Source organism: Eptesicus fuscus, chromosome 3 (genome assembly GCF_027574615.1).
Source record: "Eptesicus fuscus isolate TK198812 chromosome 3, DD_ASM_mEF_20220401, whole genome shotgun sequence".
NCBI classification, from domain to species: Eukaryota; Metazoa; Chordata; class Mammalia; order Chiroptera; family Vespertilionidae; genus Eptesicus; species Eptesicus fuscus.
Genome location: NC_072475.1, coordinates 16,041,934 through 16,054,693, shown reverse-complemented (window position 1 = coordinate 16,054,693; position 12,760 = coordinate 16,041,934).

The window sequence follows — 12,760 nt, the reverse complement described above, 5'->3', positions numbered from 1 at the left end:
CTGCTCGCCCCCAACTGCCTTCCCCTGCCAGCCTAATCATCCCCAACTTCTCTCCCCTGCTGGCCTGGTTGCGCCTAACCACCTCTGCCTCTGCCCTGCCACCATGGCTTTGTCTGGAAGGTCTCCTGGAAGGTCTCCCAGTCTAATTAGCATATTACTCTTTTATTAGTATAGATTGTTGAATGTATTGCTAAATAGCTAATCTTTTTATTAGACAAACATAAGATAGCCAAAGTAATTTTATTAACATTAATTTATAAAGCCCTCTATTTCACTAAACATCAGTATTTACTAGATATATTATTTTCAGTCTTATTTAATACTGTTTATTAATGTAACAAAATATAGAGATGTTTATTACAGAAAAATTAGGGTATATAAACTAGACCCCCCCAAAATATGGTGATTATTCTGGACTTTCAGGAAATTATATTCAGTGATGAAATTAAATGGTAAAGAAGTTGTAGTTAAATTTTGAATCCCCTAATCTGAAATCATGATGATCATAAATTCACATCCAGATCTAAAATTTCATAAACATTTTAATTTATTGCTACCCTTATGACCTGAAAATGACTGAAGATGGGTTTAATTTCTATTCCCTGCTGTTTGTTCAATTAGTTTTCAAATTCCTTAATTAAAGGTAAACAGTTGACTAATGACTCATGAGCAATTTATTTTTCAAAAATGTCAAAAACACATCATTACAAAAAGTTGTTTTTATAAGCTTAGATACTGACACCTATATATCTCCTTCATTCTCATAAACTTGGCACCTACCCTGTAAAAATAGCTATTCCCCTGATGAAATGTACGAAAACCCTCTGAAATGGAGAGAGCCATTCAAAGTCTTAGTGTTTCAAATGTGTAAATGATAATCACATGCATGTTATGTTATGGAGCTACTTAACTTTTTGCCCTCAGAGAATTCTGGCTCTGCTGTGAACACTTACTAGTACTTCCCTTGGAATCCTCTCAGATGGTGGTGTTTTTCTCCCATGTCTTTAATACCATAGATCCTGAACAGAAAGAAAAAGTTCTTGCTCCTCATTATATATCCAGGCCTTTCTTCTTTTCTCTTGCTTTGAATATTATGCCAACTGCTGATACAAGCCTATATCTTTCCTGTTGCAGTCATCTTCCCACTACCTATGGCCCCCTCCTTTCTACCACCTACAAATACCCCCATGGCTTTCCTAAAGATTTTTTTACTTGAGTCATTGCCATCTCCTTAATACTATTGTTGTTACAATTCCTATCTTATGTGTCCATATTGGTATCTTTCAAATTGCTTGGAGTCTCAGTGTCTTGCCTTCTTTTCCTCCAATGATCTTGATTTCCAATCTAGATCAGTCTATGGTCTATCCCTAGTTCTTACACTGGCTTAGGCATTGTTATCAGTAATAACTACAGCTCTTTACCAACCTTGGGATCAATGTATGCATTCACTTTCTGAACGTCTCCTATCTTTCCATAACATTTTCTATAATATCTAGTCTTTCAGACCTCACCCGTACCTACAATTCAATGACTGTGCTATATTTTCATTGAGAGTTCTTTTCTTACTTTCTTCACACACAGGTTAAACCACATAGGTTGTCTTTAAGCACAGTAGCTAAATCATTTAATTCTCTTTTTATTTCTTCTTTTATTTTATGTTGGTTAAAAATCCAACATTTTGCTTGTTTCTCTATTGATGAACAGGGCTGTCGGGTCTCACTTTACCTTCATGACAATTATGTCAAGTGGACCATACTAGCTCCCTTCTATGGTACTGCATTTCCCTGGTTCAGATTTTCTCCTGGTCTTCTAGTCAACTACTTCATTAACTTGCCCATTTTCAAACTTCCAAACCTACACAAAATTCTCCATTTGATACTACTGCTTCTCTTTACACTGAGAAAAGAAAATACATAGATTGTTTCTAAAAGTTTACACTGTTACCTCTACCCAATGTGCTAAATCTATATAATACATTGTTTTCACTGCTTCTCTCCATACAATATCTTGGCTCTAATATCTTTGTCATCTTCTCAAAGAAACATTCTCTCTCTCTCTCTCTCTCTCTCTCTCTCTCTCTCTCTCTCTCTCTCTCTCTCTTCTCTGCTATTCTTTTCTCTTCCTAATGATTTCTAATCTCAAGGAAGTATATGCGAGAACTCATGGACACGTACAAATGTGGTGATTGCAGGAGTGGAAGGGGATGAGTAGAGGTGAAAGAGGGCATAGAGGGGATAAGTGGTGATGGAAAAATAAATTTTAAAGAAAAGAAAGTATACTCCATTACTCCACTGTCTTTACTGACATGTCTGACCGCCTTACACTACTTCACTTCCAAATAAGAAAGTAACTTGATTGATGTCCATTAGTTTTCAGTGGTCCATTCAGTTCTCCTACCACACTAGTTCAGCAGGATAATCTTAAACTCAAATGGGTAAACAATTTATGGTACTTTGTTCTTTCCCTTGGCCATGTTTAAATTTATCAGATAGTGCACAGTATAAATAGAGCATTAAAACCAAGTTAGATGAAGTTTAGATATTAAGCAAAAAGCCTGGAGCAGAGGCCCAGATATCATCACCAGAACTGTCAAAAGAACACAACTGTCCTTTGTCTCTTTCACATGAGCATGCTAGTTTTTGTGTCTGTAGGCATCTGTATCTGCACTTTCCCACACCCAGCATCTCTTTTTTTGGTACATAATGCAAGTATTCATTTTTTTCCTCCCCTCCCCGCTGCAGAAGTCTTTCACAATTAGTCCATCCATGGGTTTTGGGTTGTGTTGACCACAAAGCAGACCACAGGAAGACATATGATTTAGACCAGGACAAGCAAATTGTCTCATGATTTTAGAAAACAGGGAGACTTTTTCACTAGAGATGACAAGCTAGTGCTTTATAGTCTGGAGCTTCTGATGGTGATTTTTGCTAAGGTATGGAATGAGATACCTGCCAATTGAATCAATAAATCTAAAAGCTAATGACAGACATATCACTAACAATATTTTTTGACCACCTAGGTGTCACTCTTTCTAAGCGATTTTTCTCTGAGTTGCCATTTGTTTATTATTAAAGAGTTAGCTATACTTAAGTAATTACCAGAAAAAAACACACCAAAACAAAGTAATGAGAAAGAGGGTCCTAAATTGTGAGCAAAGTTCATTATGTGATTTCTAAGTTTTCTTTCAATTACAAATACTATGACACCTATTAATTTTACTATAGTAATTATAATAGTTTTTAATATGTAGCTTCAATTTGGTAAGAAATTCATGTAAATTCAATTTCATATTGGAAAATAGAAGATGATATTCATAGCCTAAGGTTGAGTCAAACATCAAATATGATCGCAATCAACCTTTGCCAATAAGACAATTTAATTGTTAAAATGTTTAATTATATATATCTGTCTGATTATGTTGTTTATTTAATTGAATCTGGTCTTCATATTATGTGCTTTTCTTAACTGCTTGCTGATCTTTGGCTCCTTGTTTGTATTTAAGAATGAAATTAAGAAATATATATAAACTTTATATGAATGGGCTGGAATTATTGATTGATGTGTTTGAGAATTATCTGGTTGATAAATGGGCATTCCATTGAGATTTCCCCATATGCCCACATCAATGGGTAATTTATCTTGTGTTGGATGTCCATATTTTGCCTGCATTATTAAAATCGCATTCTAAGCACTGATTTGAAAAAGAAAGCTTAAATTCTTTCCATTATGTGTGCAGACATGCCTGAAGTCCCCGTCAACTCAGCTGATTTTTCACTCACTCTGCAGTCAGGAGAGCCTGATGGCTCCAAGTTTGAGTTCTGTTTGAACCTCTCCAGCCTGACTACATGGGTTGGATGAAAGTTTCTAGTATTACACTTTCTCTTTCTACAAGCTTTCAATAAATTATCTTATTTTTCTGCCTAATCAGCATTCTTGTCTCCAGAAATACTGATTCTTTCAGTCCCTGAGTCTTTTCAGGATGCAGAGGTTGAGTTTCTTGGCTTTTTATTGGTGGCAATGCTCCAGATTTGCCTGCTCTTAGAAGGCAATATTGTTTCTCCTATCTAGCTTCCAGCTTCCAAATATTGTTGGCTCTGCCATTTATTATTACCTCATCTATTTACTCAATGTCCTCTAATGGTTTAATGAGGCTTTCCTGGGGTCAGCTGAAAAGAATTTATGTAGTTTTTTTTTGTGTTTGCCATATTTAATTGGCAATCTCAGCACAGTACTTAGAAATAAATCCCAGGAAAAAAGCAGTTAAGATATTTCAAAGTAGTTGTTTCTACAGATAATGGCTAGGGTTATGTGGAGTATAATATTGCTATTGATTTTGCAAAAGTCCTTTAGTAGAATATGACATATTTTAAAAATTATCTGAATATATTATTTTGATAAAACTATAAAATAATTTCAGAAAATAAAAGCCAATATTTTTTAATTTCATCTTTTGAAATCTGTACGTTATTTTTTCATTGTAATTTTCAGATACATGTTTGGAAAATAAGAAAGGGTTTCCCTCTACTCCAGCCTGTGGCTCCTGCCTACTGTTCTTACTGTCTGTCCCACCAGGTCTGAGTAGACTTTCCATAACTGCTGATGACAGTCTGCTAAGCAAAAAGAGAGAGAATGTAAGGCCAGGATAAAAAGTCAGTTAATATGGAGAATAAGGAGGTCACAGGAAGACCATAATTAAAATGTGAATATCAGACAGAAAAGGATGGGATAAATAGGAAAAGGAGTTGAGAGCTTTAAAAAACTGTGAATCCACATGAAAGACTGTTAACTTCCCTAATGTAAAGGAGAGAGGGGAATAAAAATAGTGCCATGGTTAAAATTAATATTTAAGAGACCATGAGTAAGTATAGTCATTGATAACATCTGTACTTATATTACACTAGAGGCCCAATGCACAAAGATTCGTGCAAGAATGGGCCTTCCTTCCCCTGGCTGCTGGCACCGCCTTCGCTCTGTCCCAGAGCCGCCTTTCTGCCTTCCCAGGCTGCCCAGAGGCCCAGAGGGGCTGAGGCGGTGTGGAACACCTGCATTGTCGCCATGGCAATGACACAAGTGTCCTGCCCCGCCCCTGGCCGCTCAGCGCCTGCATATGCAAATTAACATACAACCTTTGTTAATTTGCATACCTACACTCCTGATTGGCTGGTGGGCGTTGCGAAGGTACAGTCAATTTGCATCTTACTTTTTTATTAGTGTAGATTGGTCAGAGCCCTAAGTACCAACATGCTTTTGAAATTTAGCATTGTCTTAAACGAACAAACAAACAAACAAACAAAAGAAAATAAAAAGCCATGTCCAGTGTCTTTCAGTTGGTTGAGCATCTTCCCATGCACCAAAAGGTTGCCAGTTCGATTTGAAATTTGAAACAAATTATTTAAGATATTTTTACAGCCTTACAAAACCTATATTTATAGCTGATCTTGCTTTAGACTGTTCTGACTTTAAGTTAGAAAACACCCTGTATTTTTAACTCAACTCAGTTTGCTCAAAGATTAGGATTTGAAAACTGTGGGTCTTCAGATTAAATGTGAATTTATATGTAACTAGAGGCCCAATGCATGGAATTCTCACAAGAGTAGGCCTTCCTTCCCCTGGCTGCTGGCAGCCATGGCTTCATTGGGAAGGTCATTCGGAAGGACATCCAGTCTAATTAGTATATTCTGCTTTTATTATTATAGATAGCTATAATCATTAAACAGTACATTGCAGTTTAGAATTTGCCTTATTTTTTAAAGTCTACACTATATATGGATAGAGTAATTTTTATATTTGTTCTACCCAAACAAAAAACATAACTACATATGTTCTTTCTCCCAAGTCTCAAGTTGCTATATTTGTTTATGTGAAAATTCATTTCTTAAGATTAATTCTTTTGTTCATGAATATAGTTAAAACTATCTTGCTTGAAAATAGTGAGAGTGTCTCAATACATAAATGCACTTTTGACCTTTTTTTTTTTTTAATTTTAAAGAGGGTACTGCAACATACTTCAAGAAGCACTCTAAATGGTTAAATGTTGGAAGAGATCATCTTAATTATTCAGCTAAAGTAAATGTTCTTAGGAAAGGCAATGAAAGATAAATATTTTTAAAATAATTCTATAAAAATTTGAAAACAATTTTATGACTTTATTAGTATTTAGTTTTAAAAATTCTAATTACCTAAAAATATATATGAATTAAAATCTGATTATTTTTAAAATTGATTTCAGAGAGGAAAAAAGAAGGAGAGAGAGATAGAAACATCAATGATTAGAGAGAATCATTGATTGGTCTCCTGCATGCCTCCTACTGGGGATCGAGCTTGCAACTCAGGCATGTGCCCTGACCGGCAATTGAACCGTGACCTCCTGGTTCATAGGTCAAAGCTCAACCACTGAGCCATGCTGGCTGTCTGGTTATTTTTTAAATGAATATTTATTTTAAATACACAGAATCACCAAAGACTGTTAATAAACAATTTCAAGACTTGGAATAATATATTTAGCATAATTCAGTCTTTTGTTTGTTGATTTGGTAGCTATAATTTTAAGATGCAAATGGTAAAATAGACTATAACAGTAGTGTACTATTCACACTGTCTCTAGAGCTTAGGTTCCAATTGGACCAATAAAAAGGGACAATTAGTTCTTTTTATTTGATTGCTGTTAAGGAAAATAAAACTGTTTCAGTTAACTGCCTACTAGATACTACTCTTAAAATCTTGGTACTAGGAACCTAATTTTTTTCTTTCAAATTCCAAGTTGAGAGTTCTAAAAAAGTGAGAAGTGTCACCTTCTTTAATATTATGGTCTATTAATTATGCCACAGCATTGACGTTTATTGGTGCAATTAGTTGACAGATAAGAATATCATTCTTTATAAAGTTGTATGTAGTGAAGACAAGGTTAATGCTAATTTAGTATGTCTTAATAATATGATTCAGTGCATTCAGAGCTCAGAGAGCTGTGATCTCAGTGAAATGGTTAATGATTTATTTAAAAGTTTGAAAGTAAGAACATGCTCTAAGTATGTATTTCTTCACAAATCCAATACTATTGGCACCTTGGAAATGTGTAATTATTTTTTATTTAGATGTACATTATTTTGACAACAACTTTCAGCCATACCAAATACAAACACCTGAATCTAGAAAATAATTTTATTCCCCCTTAATTACACATATGACTGCAGTTTAAAAAGAATAATAAACATTGAATTTTAATAAAAGTACAAAGTAGGTATTCTAGCTTCCAGAATAATTTTCAAACATAGAAAGAATATGAATGCCAAATATTACCTTTGTTATTTTAAATTTTATTTTTCATGCTTTATGGACATTGTGGTTAATTTACAGAGGCTTTTAGATATTTCTGAATAACCTTTATAATTTTAGAAAAGAGAAAACAGAGAACCTTAAAACAGATATATAAATTGAAATGACTGACATTTTGCATTAACTAACAATGACATTAGCATTTTTGTAGATTAATTGTATTATTAGTTATAATTAGGATAATTTGAGCTTTTGCATTAATATAATGGAGTTTACTTGTAATGTTTCAGTCTATGTTTTAATTCTGCCAACTGTGAAATGGAGGAAAATGTCAGTACTAAGAACAAAGCAAAATTTGCATAGGAATGGAAATAGCTACATCGTGAGAAGCAGATCTTGATTTAGCTCATAAGCTGAATAATGTCATGAGTTTTTGTACTTAGAAGTTTATTTTTTAAATCCATATATACCATGAAAGATTGATGAAGACAGCTGCATTTTTAATTCAAATAAGATCAGCTGTTTGGCAGAGGATGAAGAGCAAAGAAAAATTGCTACAACAATTTAAGTGAAGTGAGAAAAATCAAAGACAAAGTGAAGCATAATGAAATCATCAAGCAAAATACACATTAAATGTAACTTCATTCATTTCAGAAAGTTTGCCGAATTTGCTTTTTAGTGTGACTAGTATAGTTTATACAAAAAAAGTTTCCCTAAATAAATATCCCTAAATGAGGACATAAGACAATTAATGGTTCAACAAATTGATTACTATTAAAGGAAACATAGTCCTCAATTATGTTGGTCAATATGATGCTATCATCACTATACATTTAGGCTTTGTGCTTTTATTTCACCTTTTATGACAAAATCTTCACCTGGCACACTATTTCTTACTTGGCTTCCCTAAGTCTTATTCCCTGTTGCTAGTACTATCCCTGACCCAGAACTGAACAGCTGAATGATCAGATATTTACACTACTTATTGACAGATGCCTTTTACTTACAGATTATCTGGATTTTTCCTGCTGTCTACTGGCAGATACCTCCCACACCACCTCTATTCACCCACCAATGTTCCAGTTGGATCCTTACATGGAATCTGCTTATCTGAATGTTCTAGTATTCTAAGAGCTGCCTGCAAAATTGTCTTCTTCAGCCACTTCTGTTAGTTAATGGATTGCCTTTCTTGTCCTATTGGGGGGTTCATTCTCTAATCTCAAAAGCTTGTCCCACTCAGTTGCTTAAGGAATTAAATTCTACCAGTAGTATTCATTCAGTACTTACTGGTCTTACTTATCGGTCTTTTTAGAGTTTTAGGTGCTAGTTATACACATAAACAAAACAGGCATAGTATTTACTTGCCTGGACCTTAGAGTTTAGTGGGCTGTATGGGTTATACACACACAAAGAAATAAATACATATGTAATTAAGATTTTAAGATGATTAGGGTTTGGTGTTAGAGACCAACAGAAAGAATCTAGTTAGAGGAGATAGCCCTTGAAATGAAGCAAGAGTTATTAAAGTACCTGCTCTACTTATAATTGCTATTGTTTTAAGAATTACTAATGGACTCATCAAGAACATTTTATTGAGATAAAAGTCTAACAATTGACCTTTATTCAGTGTTCAAAATACATTATACACTCTTCTAAATTCTTTATATATATTAAGTTATTTATTTCTTATAACAAGTTTTTAAGATAGCTAATATTAGCCTCATCTTATAGGTGAAAAAACAATATAGAGATATAGTAAACTACTCAAGGCCACACTGGTCATGAAAGCTTGTGTTGGTATTAGATGGTGGGTGGTTCTACTCCAGTGCCATATCATAACCACCATGTTATACAATCTGTCAAGTTTTGAGATCCCAGATCTCAGCTAAATCGAGAAGTGAAAAATAATAAAAATCACACATACACGTAATGACTATTATTTAGAAGTAGAGCTGGAGAGTAGTGACATGGATGTGGCAGTGTAACTCAAGATGAGAGCTAAGACATGTTAAGGGGTAGATAATATAGGGTTCCAAGGTCAAAGGGAAGTCACAAAAACATTCTTAATAGGACACCAACCTGTTCCAACCCATGCCTTTGCTGTTTTTTGTTGTTTTACTTTGCTTTGTTTAATAATTCTGAATGTTATGCAAAATATTAATTGGAATAAATCCGCAGACAAGTAAGTGTAGATACCAATTCAGGAACTATTGCTGTGGTTCAAGAGGATCTGCATGGTAGCAGCAGAAATAAAGCAGAAAGCTGACCAGAGTAGAGATATATTTTAAAGGAACAACATATATGTGGGATACACATGGCACTAAGGAATGAAGGCTGATGCTAAATTTTCTGGCCTGGTAAAGGTCTTATTCTAATAAAGACAGAAATATTAAAATAGAAGTTTAAATAATTTAGGAACATTAAATATTCTGAATTTTAAGCAAACAGACTAATACTTTTGTGAACTAGAAAGTGTGATACCTGACTAACACAATTATTAGTAGATGAAACTTCTGAATCTTTTTCTGAAAAATGAAGAAACATTAAATAACAGAAGGCTAAAGAATTATAAATAGAAAAATTACAAAAAGCAATAGTATAATATATTTCTGTAAATTCCTAATAAGATATGCTTATATTAAAATAAATGTTATAAATGTTAAAAATATAAAGGCATAATTAATAGCATAAAGTTTAAATAATCAATCATTTCAGATTTACTGGGCAGATTTAAATACAATTCTAAAATTAATGGAGGAAAGAAATAAAGCAGCTCTCACATATTTTGTATTGCCCCTAAAATTTTGGATTGTGCAGTTTATTCTTTAAAAAGGTAAAAATGTAGTCTGAATAACTGTAGCTAAAGACATGACCAATATCTATCTGATAAATATTATTTTTGGTAGCCTTATATCTGATAATATTCGACATATGAACTAAACTAATAATTAAAAAAGGAGAGAAAAACCAAACCAACTTGGAATAGTCTAGACACTTGAGTTTAAACACTTGAAGAGAGAAAATCCTAATATACATAAAGGGTTTTACTTATGAGTAGGTTTTTGAGGGAAGGTGAAGTTTAAAATTAATTTAAGAAAAATGCTATTTTTCAGAAAACAAAAAAGCATTTGGCAACGTAGATATTAATAAGTGACACACACACACATACATACACATGCACATACACCCACACACAGTAGGACATGGATTGAAATCTTTCCAAACAGTGAAAAATGAGAAGCAGTCAGATTGTTGAGAATAATATGCATACACATGTCTGGTGTTAGACTGAAATCAGCAAAGAGTACATTCTAAAAAACCCCCACTTACTCCTTGAAATTTGCTATTTTGATGAATCTCATGCACATATTTTCAAGATGACCCCTCTTATTTTTCAATGCTTGACATTCTTGAGGTAGGTTTAGATTACACTGAAGATTAAAAGAAACTCTAAATGTTTTGATAATCAATCTAGGAAAAGGAGGACTGGCAAATCCTAATGAAATCTAAAATCTCTAACTGGGGTAGAGTTAAATAAAATGCTACAACACAGGAATGTGTCTAAAATAGATCTCCAAAATGAGTTCAAATTTTTCAGAAAACAATGCTCCAACACAGGGAAATGTGGTATGAAAATTCCAAAATATGTTATTTACTGGAGCATACATTCACATATACTAACCAAATTGGTCTTATGGCAGATACAATAAATTATAAAATACACTAATTTCTGTTTGAGTCCCCTCTCATCTTGTTAAGAGTAAACATCCCACTATCACAAATCTTCTATATCAACAGTCTTATTTATAACTCTTCTACAACTATTATGATTTTTATAATAATTAAAGTGAAAAGCGAACTTGTTAAGAAATAGCCCTTATGGTAGGTTAAATTACTTTATGTACTGCATGTAAATGGCACTAAAAGATTAATTTCTTGAAGGAAATGAATAAGTTCAACAGAACTTAAGTGACATCCAACATTTTCCCAATTTGTCACTTAACCACAAGTAGGCCAACCATCTCCTTGTCTGGACTGTGAATGACTCACATTCCACCTCCTTAGGTTTTTAGAATGTGAAAGCAACACACTATTGTTTCTTCCAGGGTAGACAAACATATATATCTAGGGTATTCCCCCCAAAATGTATACACACTTAATCAACTGATAGCTCAATTGATGTTTCTTTCTTTTCAGATTTAACCCATTGGAAGTAATAATTATTCAAAGTGTCTATACATTTTTGAGACATCCTATACTTAAGGATTTGTCTTATTTATTTTAGACATTAAGTTTAAATATATGTAAAATTGATATTAAAGTGACTAATTTCTATAACTTTCTATACAATGAAAGTTTGTTTCTCATGTTATCATTGCACTTATGTATATAATACATCAAAATATAATTTAAAATGTCATGATGAAGTCTAGGTATAAAACTATAAGTATACATGCTCACTTCATAAGTTATATAAATGTCCAATTGCTATGCTATATACCTGAAATTAATATAATATTGTGTGCCAAGTGTAATTAAATTTTTTACATTAAAAATTTAAAAATAAAGGTATAAATATATACATAATCAAATACCTTTCTAAACTCAATGGATACGTTTTCATCTGGAAGAGATACCATGAAATAAAATTTTTCATTACTAACAAACTATAGCGAAAAAACACATCTCTTTTGCTAGTTATTGATGGTGTTTGGTTTTCTGAAGCAGACAAATGCATCAAATACAGTATCAATATACTCAGCTTTTGGTGACAGTGGTAGGTTCAAAATCTTTAGGGACAGCTCTAGCCAGTGTGGCTCAGAGGATAGAGCGTCGGCCTGTGGGACAAAGGGTCCCGGGTTCGATTCCAGTCAAGGGCACGTACCTTGGTTGCAGGGTCCTCCCCTGCCCAGGCCCTGGTCAGGGTGCATGCAGGAGGCAACGAATAGATGTGTTTCTCTCACATCGATATTTCTCTCTGTCTTTCCCTTTCTCTTCCACTCTCTCTAAAAAAATCAATGGAAAAATATCCTTGCATGAGCATTTAAAAAAATTAATAAACCATCTCTCTTGAAACAACTTTATAAAAATAATCTTTAGGGACAGTTCTTTTTTTTTAGATGTACTATTGGTCATAATGGTGCAGCTAGTATGGTGTAGTAATATGTCTGAGTAATAGTCAGGACTGACAAAATAGCCAGGAAGCAGACATAATAAATAATTTGAGAAAATTAACTGTGAAAATATGATAACAGAATAAGCAAATAAGCATCAATTAGTGTAGAGAAGTAAATCATTGGGGGAGGCTAACTATATTTCACTGACCACTGATTATGGATCCTGAGTAAACAAATTTACATTTCATTGGGGAAAGTTGTATATTGAAAGAACTCATCAGAAATGCAGTTATATATGAAGAAAAGGGAAATAATTTAATTAGAAGTGTGTTTTAATAATAAATTTTGATTCACAAAATAATCATCTAGTA